The sequence below is a fragment of the Ranitomeya imitator genome, chromosome 1, assembly GCF_032444005.1.
Source record: "Ranitomeya imitator isolate aRanImi1 chromosome 1, aRanImi1.pri, whole genome shotgun sequence".
Lineage (NCBI taxonomy): Eukaryota > Metazoa > Chordata > Amphibia > Anura > Dendrobatidae > Ranitomeya > Ranitomeya imitator.
This window is the reverse complement of record NC_091282.1, coordinates 1,002,276,833-1,002,292,079: the sequence shown is the minus strand read 5'-3', so window position 1 is coordinate 1,002,292,079 and position 15,247 is coordinate 1,002,276,833. Positions and strand designations below refer to the sequence as shown.

General features: G+C 43.8%; 1 protein-coding gene across 2 annotated transcripts in view; it reads right to left on the bottom strand.

Annotated features, from left to right (window-relative positions):
- The window catches only part of PCDH10 (protocadherin 10), an 86,425-nt gene that overhangs the window by 30,775 nt on the left and 40,403 nt on the right, over nucleotides 1-15,247 (bottom strand). The gene's annotated exons all lie outside the window — the stretch shown is intronic.

Sequence of the window (15,247 nt, the reverse complement as noted above, 5' to 3'; positions counted from 1 at the left end):
CGATACGACCTGTCAGGGATCGTTGCTGCGTCGCTATGTGGTCGCTGGTGAGATGTCAAACAGTGAGATCTCCCCAACGACGCAGCAGCGATGCGGCGACCTGTAGCGACCTGTACAACGATGCTATTTCATGACGATTCAATGGGACGTCCTGTCAACGAGGTCGTTGGTAAGGTGTCAAACACAGCGATGTGTGCTACCCAGCGGGACCTCAACGATCAAAAAACGGTCCAGGCCATTCCGACACGACCAGCGATCTCACAGCAGGGGCCTGGTCGCTGCTACGTGTCACACATAGCGAGATCGCTACTGAGATCGCTGTTGCATCACAAAACTTGTGACTCAGCAGCGATCTCGCTATGTGTGACGGGGGCTTAAGTGTTTTCTGTAATGATCTCATCTACCTGATAAAGTTATTAGACCATCAGCTGTTGAAGACGTGACATTTATGGTAAGTGATTTTTTATGTGACAGTAAGCAACGTAATTACCGTATATACTCGAGTATAAGCCGAGATTTTCAGCCCATTTTTTTGGGCTGAAAGTCCCCCTCTCGGCTTATACTCGAGTCATATACCCGGGTGTCAGCAGGAGAGGGAGAGCGGGGGCTGTGTAATCATACTTACCTGCTCCCAGCGCGGTCCCTGCAGTCCCTGGCTTCTCCGGCGCTGCAGATTCTTCCTGCACTGAGCGGTCACATGGCACCGTTCATTACAGAAATGAATAGGCAGCTCCACCCCCATAGGGGAGGAGCCGCATATTCATTGCTGTAAATGATCGGTGCCATGTGACCGCTCAATTACAGGAAGAAGCTGCAGCGCCGGAGAAGCCAGGGACTGCAGGGACCGCGCCGCAGCAGGTAAGGGGAGCGCAGCGCTATAATTACCTGCTCCTCGCTCCGGCTCCGTCTGCAGCGTCCTCTAGCAGTGACGCTCAGGTTAGAGGGCGCTGTGACGTAGTCAGTGCGCGCCCTCTGCTGAGCGTCAGTGCTGGAGACGGAGCCACACGAGGAGCAGGTAATTATTGAAAGCGCCGGCGTCCTGAGAAGAGAGGTGAGTATGTGATTGATTTTTTTTTTATGGCAGCACCAGCAGCATTCTAAGGAGCACCTATGGGGCCATAAAGGTGCAGAGCATATATGGGGCACAGCATTATAAGGAGCATCTATGGGGCCATAAAGGTGCAGAGCATATATGGGGCACAGCATTATAAGGAGCACCTATGGGGCCATAAAGGTGCAGAGCATATAAGGGGCACAGCATTATAAGGAGCACCTATGGGGCCATAAAGGTGCAGAGCATATAAGGGGCACAGCATTATAAGGAGCATCTATGGGGCCATAAAGGTGCAGAGCATATATGGGGCACAGCATTATAAGGAGCACCTATGGGGCCATAAAGGTGCAGAGCATATATGGGGCACAGCATTATAAGGAGCACCTATGGGGCCATAAAGGTGCAGAGCATATAAGGGGCACAGCATTATAAGGAGCACCTATGGGGCCATAAAGGTGCAGAGCATATATGGGGCACAGCATTATAAGGAGCACCTATGGGGCCATAAAGGTGCAGAGCATATATGGGGCACAGCATTATAAGGAGCACCTATGGGGCCATAAAGGTGCAGAGCATATAAGGGGCACAGCATTATAAGGAGCATCTATGGGGCCATAAAGGTGCAGAGCATATAAGGGGCACAGCATTATAAGGAGCATCTATGGGGCCATAAAGGTGCAGAGCATATATGGGGCACAGCATTATAAGGAGCATCTATGGGGCCATAAAGGTGCAGAGCATATATGGGGCACAGCATTATAAGGAGCATCTATGGGGCCATAAAGGTGCAGAGCATATATGGGGCACAGCATTATAAGGAGCACCTATGGGGCCATAAAGGTGCAGAGCATATAAGGGGCACAGCATTATAAGGAGCACCTATGGGGCCATAAAGGTGCAGAGCATATATGGGGCACAGCATTATAAGGAGCATCTATGGGGCCATAAAGGTGCAGAGCATATATGGGGCACAGCATTATAAGGAGCATCTATGGGGCCATAAAGGTGCAGAGCATATATGGGGCACAGCATTATAAGGAGCATCTATGGGGCCATAAAGGTGCAGAGCATATATGGGGCACAGCATTATAAGGAGCATCTATGGGGCCATAAAGGTGCAGAGCATATAAGGGGCACAGCATTATAAGGAGCACCTATGGGGCCATAAAGGTGCAGAGCATATAAGGGGCACAGCATTATAAGGAGCACCTATGGGGCCATAAAGGTGCAGAGCATATAAGGGGCACAGCATTATAAGGAGCACCTATGGGGCCATAAAGGTGCAGAGCATATATGGGGCACAGCATTATAAGGAGCATCTATGGGGCCATAAAGGTGCAGAGCATATAAGGGGCACAGCATTATAAGGAGCACCTATGGGGCCATAAAGGTGCAGAGCATATAAGGGGCACAGCATTATAAGGAGCACCTATGGGGCCATAAAGGTGCAGAGCATATATGGGGCACAGCATTATAAGGAGCACCTATGGGGCCATAAAGGTGCAGAGCATATATGGGGCACAGCATTATAAGGAGCACCTATGGGGCCATAAAGGTGCAGAGCATATATGGGGCACAGCATTATAAGGAGCCATAAAGGTGCAGAGCATATACGGGGCACAGCATTATAAGGAGCATCTATGGGGCCATAAAGGTGCAGAGCATATATGGCACAGCATTATAAGGAGCATCTATGGGGCCATAAAGGTGCAGAGCATATAAGGGGCACAGCATTATAAGGAGCACCTATGGGGCCATAAAGGTGCAGAGCATATATGGGGCACAGCATTCTAAGGAGCATTTATGGGGCCATAATCAAAGGTGCAGAGCATATATGGCACAACATTATAAGGGGCATCTATGGGGCCATAATCAAAGGTGCAGAGCATATATGGCACAACATTATAAGGAGCATTTATGGGGCCATAATCAAAGGTGCAGAGCATATATGGCACAACATTATAAGGAGCATTTATGGGGCCATAATCAAAGGTGCAGAGCATATATGGCACAACATTATAAGGAGCATTTATGGGGCCATAATCAAAGGTGCAGAGCATTCTATATAGCACAGTTGTATATGGAGCATCTATGGGGCAATAATGAACGGTATGGAGCATCTATTTTTATTTTTGAAATTCACCGGTAGCTGCTGCATTTTCTACCCTAGGCTTATACTTGAGTCAATAAGTTTTCCCAGTTTTTTGTGGCAAAATTAGGGGGGTCGGCTTATACTCGGGTCGGCTTATACTCGAGTATATACGGTAGTTTAACTCAAAACAAGTAAAGTTGATCAGCACATCCAAAAAATAGATAAAATCTTCAAATCTTATTCCATAGTATCAAACAAAATCCACATGATGAAAAAAACACTCTGATGTATTTATATACCGTGTTTTTTGGACTATAAGACGCACTTTTCCCCAAAAAAATTTGGGAGGAAAATGGGGGTGCGTCTTACAGTGCAAACGCAGTCTTACCGGGGAGTTGCGGCAGTGGTGTAGCAGCAGAATCGGTAGAGGTGTGGCGGTACTGTGGTAGTGCAGAATGCACCTGAGCAGGGTGCCTTCCTCAGGATGCCGGCGGCAGAAATGTGGCGACCTCACGGCCCAGTGTCCACTGTGAGCAGAGTCCAGTGCATCACCGGTTTCCCTGCAGCCATCTTCCTGAAGTCATGCGCCAACGAAGACTTCAAGAAAATGGCTGGCGGAGGCCGCGCATGCGCAGATTGAGATCTTGGAGGTAACCGGCTTCAGGAAAATGGCCGCCGAGATCTCAATCTGTGCATGCGCGGTCTCCGGCGACCCACGGCTTCAGGAAGATGGCCGCAGAGAAACCGGTGATGCACTCAGCTCTGCTCACCGTGGACACAGGGCTGCGGCGTCACCACATTTCTGCAGCCAGCATACTGAGGAAGGGACCCTGCTCCATGCTCTGCCTCACCGCCGACACTGGACCCACAGCATCGCACCCAGGGACTGCAGCATTACCCCACTTCTGATGCCGCCAGCTGCCTGAGGAAGGGACCATGCCTTCTGTGACCCCGCTGTACCACTGCCGGCCCTCAGGTAAGATACCTTAAATTCGGACAGTAACATACCCCCTTCTTATAAAATCTTTTTTTCTGCTATTTTCCACCCAAAAATTTGGGGTGCGTCTTATAGTCCTAAAAATACGGTAATCGATCTGATTCTCTCGGAGGAGAGAATATGTGCTCCTGTGACCCTGGACTAAGATGGAGTTGTGCAAATAGCGGAGAATCCCTTTAAATTTATGTTTATCTTTCACACTAGTGTAGATCTGGAAATAATCACTCTTCGAGAAATAATTAAAATGTACTAATTATACACAGGAAACATGCTGGTGTAATGCAAATGTATTTATGCAGAAATCTACATTGATTTAAGGAGCGTTTTAGAAAAAATGCCAAAAGCGATTTTGTATATTACAAAATCCCTATACTTGATTTACCTTTTTTTTCACACAAATGACCATATAGATATTAAATAAAATGATTTTATCATTGGAGGCAGAATGTTGTCATTCTTTTGAACGGACGCTTACAAATAGGATTCTCATTACTGTTAGAAGTTGTGCATTTGCTTGGATTCTGAAAGGTGACATGACATCTACAGCTGGATTTCATCATGCATGAAGCTCAAAGACATCAATTTTTAAGCACAATTTTGAATACAAGGGTATACCAAAAATGTGTAAAACAGCAGGTATCATCATGACACAACATGAAAAATAATGTGCAAAGTGTGGCATTACCCACAGCAACAAATCAATGTCTTCAGGTTCTGGAAATAAATCAGATGAATACCGAGGCCTTTACAAATATCCCTTTAATTATGCAAATTGCCGCTTCAGAGAGGAGGAGGACTTGAACTCCAGCGCCAACTACTGGAATTAGCAATCCTAAAATGTCAATATTGGCCCTTTAAGGAGTCTAGCCACATGACTTTTGATAAAATCCAAGCCAGAATCTTAATTTGAGGACACTTGTTTCGGGGTACTGCCCTTCATCAGTGCAAAGCATGAGCTCTGACTGAGTTCTAAGGGGTATATATTCTTAAAAAAAAAAATAGCCATACTAATGAACTGCAGGATGCAGAGGTAGAACCAGTACAAAATACTGCTGACCCACCACTCACATACTTGTAGCCATAGGTGGAGAGAAGGGTTGTATTACAAATGCGCAAGGGTAAGGCTTGCATAGGACGCTAGTCACACAGATACGTGCAGCCTATTGGTCAAACCCATACTAATATATCAGGCTGGCAGCCAAGCGCTGTATAAGTGTACCACACAAGGACAGTCACCCCAATTTCCCGCACCAATTACCCACACCAAAACTACAGGGCCTGGCTGCTTTCTACAAAGATGAAAAATTCATGAGGTCATAGTTGATATTTTGGCCAAAATATGTAAGCTCGCAGCCCACGTCAGGGGTTCGCATTGCTTTGCGAGGTACTACACAAAAATTAAAGCAAAAGGACATAAACTATTTGATTTCTGTGGAAGGAAAATAAGTAAATTTAAACTGAGCACTGATAGAGAAAAATATGCATGAGACATACATAAAAACTATCAGCATCCAATGTAAAAGCAGGAATATCTTACACTATTCGAATTGGGGCAAACTATAAGGTCAGAGAAAAAGAAGTTATTGTGCTTGACAAATATACTCTAACTAGATGGAGGGCGGTAATGCCACGATGGGGGCTGGCTTTGCAGTGTTGAGAATCTCTCCCCCTCATGTGCTCTCCCACCTATCCCCTCTCTCTTTCCCCACGTGCTGACTTCTCCCGTCTGTGCTCTCTTCTTTGACCTGTCTACCCCATGTGCTCTCCCCCGTCTCTCCTTCCTGTGCTGTGTTCTCCCCTCAAAGACAATGCTGACATTACAGCAGGCGATCGCAGAGGATACATTTTGTGAGGTAAAATATTGTTTCAAAACAGTCAGTGAAATATTTTACCTCACAAAAGAAATCCTCTGTGATCCCCTGCTGTAATGTCAGTATTGTCTGTTGCATTATTCTGAAATCTTCATAAATAAACTACATACATATTCTAGAATATCCGATGCGTTAGACGCGGGCCACCATCTAGTAAATAATAATATATTGTCTACTGATATTAGTAGAATATTTACCACTGGAAAAATAAGAAGATTTTTAGTAGCAGTCTTGTCAGCACGTTGGAAAAAAAAACATGATCGCAGAGGAACAGTATTTTTAATGGAATAACTCTTGAAATTTACTAAAGTCATTTAAAATAATATTTCATATTTGAAAGTAAAAAAAAAATTAAAATGCAGCAAATACAAAAAAAAAAAAATTCGAAGCAAAGCCTGAAGTGGGAATTATTTATTGTCGGTGTCACTAAAAAACATAGCAGCAATGCCTTCTGCTAGTTCCCTGTCTATCTGAGTAATGAAACCATCGGATTTAATTGACTTGTAACATTTATCGACCCTGATGAAAGATGTGCCTCCTTGTGCTCCCTCTACTGGTGACTGTGATTATAACATGCAGTACAGTAGAAGTAATGAGTGCCATGGGAGTATTAATCAGGAGATAGATACTAAGTACCATTTTGACAACTTTATTGGCTGCTGCGTTTGGTGCTATTGAAGCCTTCAATAAAGTCATTATTGAATGTGCTGTAGCTATAATTATGACTTGTGTTAGCTAAATAACTTGTTCCTTTTGTGTAGCTCATCAGCAGCTGGGCAGAATTCGATGGAAGTAAATCTATAAGGTACACGGCACTGCGGCTTAATATGCATGGCGCAAAGAAGCTCAGAATATATTGTGATCTCTGCAATAAAGGTGAGGGATTTGACAGTGAGCAGGACAAAGGCAAAGGCTGGGTTCACATTGCGCTAGGGCAGTCCGTCTAACGGACACGTTTTTAAGTACTAAAAACGCAATGTAACGGACATTGTAACGCACCCATAGCCTTTCATTTGCATGACGCATCGTAACGCATGTCAAAATTGGCATGCGTTTGCAACATTCCGTTTTTTTATGACGTACCTTCAAACGCGGCCTGCAGCGTTTTTGGGTCCGGTCAAGCTAACGCAAGATTAACGGAAGCGCTAATTCTGCCATTCAAGTCTATTGCTAACGCAGCCAGACGCAAATCAAGCAAAATGTCCAAATGAAACCATACGTCGGATTGCGTTAATGAGGGTGGTGGGTGGTCCATGAGGGTCCATGCGGTCATGTGACAGGAAATATGATTGCAGCGTGAAGAGAGATTGCAGAGAGATGCAGAGAGATTGAAATATGATTGCAGAGAGATGTGCGTGAAGATGAGGTCAAGATTCTAATAGCCACAAGCTAAAATGGAAGTCTGACGACATTATGCCCACAGACTTGACAAGGGTGTGGAGATTTGGGACTAATATCAAATAGAAAAAGAGGACAGTAATGGTCTTGGTGGAATGTATATTGTATTAAGCAAATGGGGGGAGCACCCTAAAAATATCCCTCTGTTTTAGGCCATAAAACTTAGCTTTTATTATTATTTACATTAAAATTGCATAAAGGGTATAAAATTGTCCCTAATCTGCCTATATTATTCTGTATCAAGTTGCCAATTACTTATTGATCTGATAACATCATGAGGTGTTTCATGTTTCACAGCATATGCAGTGTCCCTTGCCAGTGTCCCATCCCCTGATGACACCACACATGAGGTGAAATATGTTGGGGGGGAATGTGTGCTGCTAAACAACTATTGTTCCACTCAGCCATAAATGGTGGCACCCTATGGTGTTATCAGATCAATACATAGTTAGCAAGTTGATGCAATACAAGATTGGGGATGGCGATACTCCTTTGCTGTCAGCCCCTGGGACCTATGAAGGGCCACAAAATGTAGTGGCGAAACTTGAAACTTCTGGGTCCCACTATGATGGGTTTTTGAAACAATCGATCTTCTCATATAAATCAAAGAGACCTTTTGGGCTACGTTCACACGCTGAGTACTTGTTTTTTTACCTCAGTATTTGCAAGCCATTACCAGAAGTGGAACAATTAGAGGAAAAGTATAATAGAAACATATGCACCACTTCTGCATTTATCACCCACTCCTGTTTTTTGCTTACAAATACTGAGGTAAAAAACTCACAAAACACTTCATATGTGCACGTGGCCTTGGACTCCTGGGCCCAGGGTTGACTGCAACCTTGGCACTCACTATATCTATGCCGCTTTCAGAGTGGTCTTCCTACTTAGCTTGCAGTTAGGGCACCACAATATCACCATACGTAAGGCCATGTTCACAAGACGGAAAAAAAATGGTGGGATTTGATGCAGCTTTTGATATGGATCTGCGACAAAATCTGCATCCATATTCTGTTTGGGATTGTTCACACACTGCGTTTTTGTTGTGTTTTTTTTTCATGTGGATAAAATGCAACTTTTTACTGTACCAGATAAGCGAATGAGATTTCTGAACGTTCATGCCCATGCTGCTTATTTCTTTTCCTCACAGATTTGAATGTTCAAATCGTTATTTCAAAACTGCAGCCTCTCTGACCTTTCCCGTCTCCTGCGCACTGCAGTACTTTGCTCTGCCCTCAACAGGGCAGACAAAGTATGCCTGCACCGGAGCCGCAGCATGAAGACCAGAAGAGGACGTCATCTGATGAAGATGGGAGGCGCCGAACCCGGAGCAACAGCGGGAACGTCCCTGGGTGAGTATAATCTAACGTCATCTTTTAGGATACATCGGGGGCTTATCTACAGCATTCCAGAATGCTGTAGATAAGCCCCTGATGCCGGTGGGCTTACCTCACCAGCGATTTTGGGGGTGACAAGTTCCCTTTAATTCCCTACTGACAAATCACATACAGATGGTTCCAGCTTCCTAATTTTGAGTTTTTGAGTCAACATCTTTCCCAGCAGATGATGGCTGGGATATTCAGCCATGATCTGCCACTAACAGTTGTAAACCTGTTAAATACCGCTGTCAACCTCGGACAGCAGAATCTACAAAGCACCGGCAGGGAAGTGCATCATTTTTTTTTTTCATTTTACAAATTTCCGACTTTTCTTCGCCACTTAAGTTAAAAATAAAAAAAATATTACAGGGTGGGAAGATATGGGGATAAACATAGGTGGGCCATGTATATAGATACACCTAAATAAAATGGAAATGGTTGGCAATATCAACTTCCTGTTTGTGACACGTTAGTATATGGGAGGGGGAAAACTTCAAGATGGGTGGTGACCATAGTGGCCATTTTGTAGTCGGCCATTTTGGACGTATCTTTATAAATGGCCCACCCAGGTGTTTCCATATAAATGCCTCAACCTGTATACATGTTTGGCATCTCCATCATGGAACTGACCTGGAGAATCATATTACCAGGTCATTAAAAAAACTAAAAAAAAGCAATAGATTTTGGAAGAAGAGGAAGAAATCGAAAATGTTAAAAGCCATCTCAGGAAGGGGTTAAGCCTATGAATTTTACATATTTTATTAAACCCTGAAACAGTAAAATCAATTGAAAACGTACATTTTAGTGTAGAAAAACTGATATTTTGCCAAAGAATGAGCTGCTTGTAAACTTTACTGTAGCATACTTTTTTTTTTCTTCTGGAGCCTGATAACCATTTACCCTTTAGGTTAAGAGATTTTACAAAACATTAGATCCTAAGGAACAGGGCCATTTTCATTTTTGCACTTAAATTTTTTCCTCATTTTCCTTCAATGGCCACAACTTTTAAATTTTTTGAATGCACAGCTGTTTGAGGGCTTGTTTTTTGTGTGGACAAATTGTAGTTTTGAATGACACCATTCATTTTAATATATAATGGATGGACAAATGTCTTTTTTCGGCCTTACTATGTTACTGAATGACACCATTCATTTTAATATATAATGTACTGAAAAAGAGGAAAACAATCAAGTAGAATTGAAGGAAAAACTTATTTTTTTTAATTATTTCTTATAATATTCACGTTGTGGAAAAAAGATCTGGAATACCAAATACAATACCAAATTTATATTTTAAAAGAAATAAATAAAAGTACTTGGAAAAATAAATTTAACTTCAGCTGCCATATACTAAGACCAATATCTTGTTTACTTTTCATTCCATTTTGTATGAGGGCTTGTTTTTTGTTGTATGAGTGATAGTTTTTAATGTTACAGTAGCTGTAGCCATTGTACCCAGGGCCAGACACCAAGTTTTGCTACCATTTCACCACTTGGCTACTTCATTTCCTCTCTGCTGACATTCTCAATGATCATAGGTGACTTCCACATTCCCATTGACACTTCCCTCTCAGCTGTTACTAAACTTCTATCTCTCACTTCCTCCTTCGGCCTCACTCAATGGTCTTCTGCAGCCACTCACAAAGATGGCCACACACTGGACCTCTTCTTCTAACGCCTCTGCTCCCAATCTAACCTCTCTAACTCACCTCTCCCTCTTTCTGACTACAACCTACTTACATTCTCTTCCCTATCCTCTCTAGGTACACAATCCCCACTCCACAAACTTGCACACTCTCACAGAAATCTTAAAGACCTCGATCCACACTCAATCTCTGAATCCCTTCTCCCTCATACAGACATAAGTTCCCTACACAATGCGGACGTTGCTGCCACTTAATATAACACCACAATAGCTGTAGCTCTCGAATCGGTCGCTCCTCTCACACATACCAAAGCTCGCAAAATCAGCAGGCAACAGGCTGCTCACTCTCCCACGTCCCACAAGCTCGCTTCCTTGGGGGTAATCCTTGACTCTGATCTCGCCTTCAAACCACATATCCAATCCCTTTCCACTTCCTGCAGACTTCAACTCAAAAATATTTTCCGGATCCGTACATTCCTCAATCATGACTATTCCACTTACCCCCCCACTATTTCTCGGCCTCTCCCCTCTGTCAATGCACTCACTGGCTCCCCATCACCCAAAGACTCCAGTTCAAAACCCTAACCATGGCATACAAAGCCATCCACAACCTGTCTTCTTCATACATCTGTGACCTAGCATCCTGGTACTTACCTTCACGAAACCTCCAATCCTCATAAGTTCTCCTTCTCTATTTCCTTCTTATCTCCTTTTTCCACAATCGCATACAAGATTTCTCCAGCGCATCCCCCTACTCTGGAACTCTCTACCCCAACATATCAGAATCTCGCCTACAATGAAAACCTTCAAAAGGAACCTGAAGACCTATTTCTTCCGACAATCCTACAACCTGCAGCAACCACCAAACCACTGTACGACCAGCTCTATCCTCACCTACTGTATCCTCACCCATCCCTTGTAGATTGTTAGCTCTCGCGGGCAGGGTCCTCTCTCCTCCTGTTTCGGTTGTGACTTCTATTGTTTAAGATTACTGTACTCGTTTTTATTATGTACACCCCTTTTCACATGTAAAGCGCCATGGAATAAATGTCGCTGTAATAATATTAATAATAATAATAATTATTTATTTTTACTCCATTTGTTGGGGGGGGGGGGATTATAAATACCGTAATAATAAAACTATTTCATTTATTTTTTCCAGTTTTGGTTTGCACCCTTTGGGATAAATATTTTAACATTTTATTAGTCTACACCAGGGATGGCAAACCTATGGCACATGTGCAACAGGGGGCACGCAGCGCCCTCCTGTGGGCACGCAGGCCTGCCGCCGCACACACTTCACTCCCTTCCGATGTTCAAATATATTTGTGTCTTTTTAAACCAGGGGTTTGCAATGCTCAGCCAGCAGTTGTATCCTGCCAGCTGCCGGCCCTTTAACCATCAAGTGCACGGTAAGCAGCGTTCATTACAGGAAAGTGCCCAATGCGCTCCCGTACTCCTGTCCCAGAAGAGGAGCTGCTACCAGAGAGTCCAGAGCGATCTCTGTGCCGGCAGCTCTGTGCCTATGTGTTGGTGGTTTATGTGCCCGCAGCTCTGTACCTTTCTGCTGGTGATCTGTGTCCCTCAGCTATGTGACCCAATATGATCTCTGTGCCCCCCCAACTATATGGCCCCCTGTGATCAGTGCCCTCAGCTATGTGCCCCCGTGATCTGTGCCCCCTGTGATCTCCCTGCCCGCCAGCTATATGCCCCCTGTGATCTTTGTGCCCCCAGTGATCTCTCTGCCCCCCCAGCTATATGCTCCCCGTGATTTCTGTGCCCTCCAGCTATATGCCCCGTGATTTATGTGCCCTTCAGCTATATGCCCCCCTGTGATCTCTGTGCCCCAGCTTTGTACACCCTTGTGATCTGTGCCCCCCAGCTATGTGCTCCCCCGTGATCCCTGTGCCCCCTTCTTTACCCCTGTGATATTTGTGCTCCCATATGATCTGTGCCCCCTTTGATCTCTGTCCTTTCCAGCTATGTGCCCTCCTGTGATCTTAGTGCCACCCTCCAGTGATCTCTGTGCCCCCTCTGTGACTTATGTGCCACCCCGGCAATGCTGTCAGCCCCAGGTTCAACGTGCAACATTGCAGCCGGGGCCGAAGAGGAGTAAAGACTGCAAGTGTCCACTGGTAAGAGCTCCAGCAGGAGCTGGATATTAAAATGTATTAAAGCTACAGAAATATCCAAAAACATGTCAAAATTTAAACAGGGACCCTCAGGTCAAAAAGGCATTGAATCCCATAGTGATAAAAAAATGGGGTGTGTGTTAGAAATGCATACAGCAAAAGTATCCATGCACACCACTACAAAGAGAAGTATAACGAAAATATTAAATTTTATTCAAAAAATGTAAGACAAAATATAAAATATCATGAATCACAGGTATAATGAAACATGCACAAGAGATACACAAGAGGAAAAATTAAGTAAGATAAGAGTGTTAAAGTGGAGTAGTAACAGGCTATAGGTAAGTATGTGACAGGTCTACCACATGGGACTGTCTTGAAGCATAAAGAAATGACAAATTGAGTAATAAAGTGCATAAAGTGCAAGAGTAATAGCATCAAACAGGACTGTCATATAATTAAAAAGTTCAGAACCTGCCCATATTGCAGTATAACACCCCGTCCGCGATGCCACAAACGCCTCGACCTGCGTTATGCAGCTGTGCTTTCCTTGAGTTTTTCTATTTTACTAAATTTGCAAAAATTTCTACATTTGTATTTTTTCAGTCAAGATGGGGTGCAGAGTGTACATTAGAGAAAAAAATGAACTTTTTGGAATTTACCAAATGACTGCAATGAAACAGAGTGAAACGTGTAAAGGGATCTGAATACTTTCCGTACCCACTGTATAATATTTATATATATATATATATATATATATATATATATTTAGTCCAAAAAAGGAAACAGCACACCACTGTCTGTGAATACGGAGCTATTGTATTTATTGATAACGGTTTGCTACACTGAACCGAAACGTCGCCATCTTGGGCTAAATAAAATAGCTCCTTATTCACAGACAGTGGTGTGCTGCTTCCTTTTTTGGACTACAACATGCAAGGTTTGGTATATGCCTGTGGAAGCTCTTTTGCATCCAGATTCTTGCCATGCTGAATGTGCTGCTCTATTTTATATATATATATATATATATATATACAGCTCTCCAAAGAAATGCTCACCATTACTGACCCACTGCCAAAATGGTCATTCTGAAGGATGTTGCAGGTAGCAGATCACTCTCCACGGCGTTGCCAGACTCTGTCACATGTGCTCACTGTGAACCTGCTTTCATCTGTGAAGAGCACAGGGCACCAGTGGCGAATTTGTAAATCCTGGTGTTCTGTGGCAAATGCCAAGCATCCTGCACGGTGTTGGGCTGTGAGCACAATCCTCATCTGTGGATGTCGGGCACTCAGACCATCCTCATGGAGTTGGTTTCTAACCGTTTGGGCAGACACATGCACATTTGTGGCCTGCTGGAGGTCATTTTGCAGGGCTCTGGCAGTGCTCCTCCTTGCACAAAGGCTGAGGTAGCGGTCCTGTTGCTGGGTTGTTGCTCTCCTACGGCCCCCTCCATGTCTCCTGGTCTACTGGCCTGTCTCATGGTAGTGCCTCCAGCCTCTGGACACTACACTGACAGACACAGCAAATCTTCTTGCCACAGTTCACATTCATGTGCCATCCTGAACGAGCTGCACCACCTGAGCCACCTGTGTGGGTTGTAGAGTCCGTCTCCTGCTACCATGAGTGTGTAAGCACAACCAACATTCGAAAGTGACCCAAACATCAGCCAGAAAGCATTGGCACTGAGATGTGGTCTGTTGTCCTCACCTGAAGAACTACTCCTTTATTAAGTGTGTCTTGAAAATTGCCAATAATTTCCAACAGTTTGATTTACTTGGGAGTTATATTCTGTTGCTTAAGTGTTCCCTTCATTTATTTTTTTGAGCAGTGTATATATACATGCACACATACAGTTAGGTCCATATATATTTGGACAGAGACAATATTTTTCTAATTTTGGTTATAGACATTACCACAATGAATTTTAAACAAAACAATTCAGATGCAGTTGAAGTTCAGACTTTCAGCTTTCATTTGAGGGTATCCACATTAAAATTGGATGAAGGGTTTAGGAGTTTCAGCTCCTTAACCTGTGCCACCCTGTTTTTAAAGGGACCAAAAGTAATTGGACAGATTCAATAATTTTAAATAAAATGTTAATTTTTAGTATTTGGTTGAAAATCCTTTGTTGGCAATGGCTGCCTGAAGTCTTGAACTCATGGACATCACCAGACGCTGTGTTTCCTCCTTTTTGATGCTCTGCCAGGTCTTCACTGCGGTGGTTTTCAGTTGCTGTTTATTTGTGGGCCTTTCTGTCTGAAGTTTAGTCTTTAACAAGTGAAATGCATGCTCAATTGGGTTGATTTCAGGTGACTGACTTGGCCATTCAAGAATATTCCACTTCTTTGCTTTAATAAACTCCTGGGTTGCTTTGGCTTTATGTGTTGGGTCATTGTCCATCTGTAGTATGAAACGACGACCAATCAGTTTGGCTGCATTTGGCTGGATCTGAGCACACAGTATGTCTCTGAATACCTCAGAATTCATTTGGCTGCTTCTGTCCTGTGTCACATCATCAATAAACACTAGTGACACAGTGCCACTGGCAGCCATGCATGCCCAAACCATCACACTGCCTCCGCCGTGTTTTACAGATGGTGTGGTATGCTTTGGATCATGAGCTGTACCATGCCTTCGCCATACTTTTCTCTTTCCATCATTCTGGTAGAGTTTGATC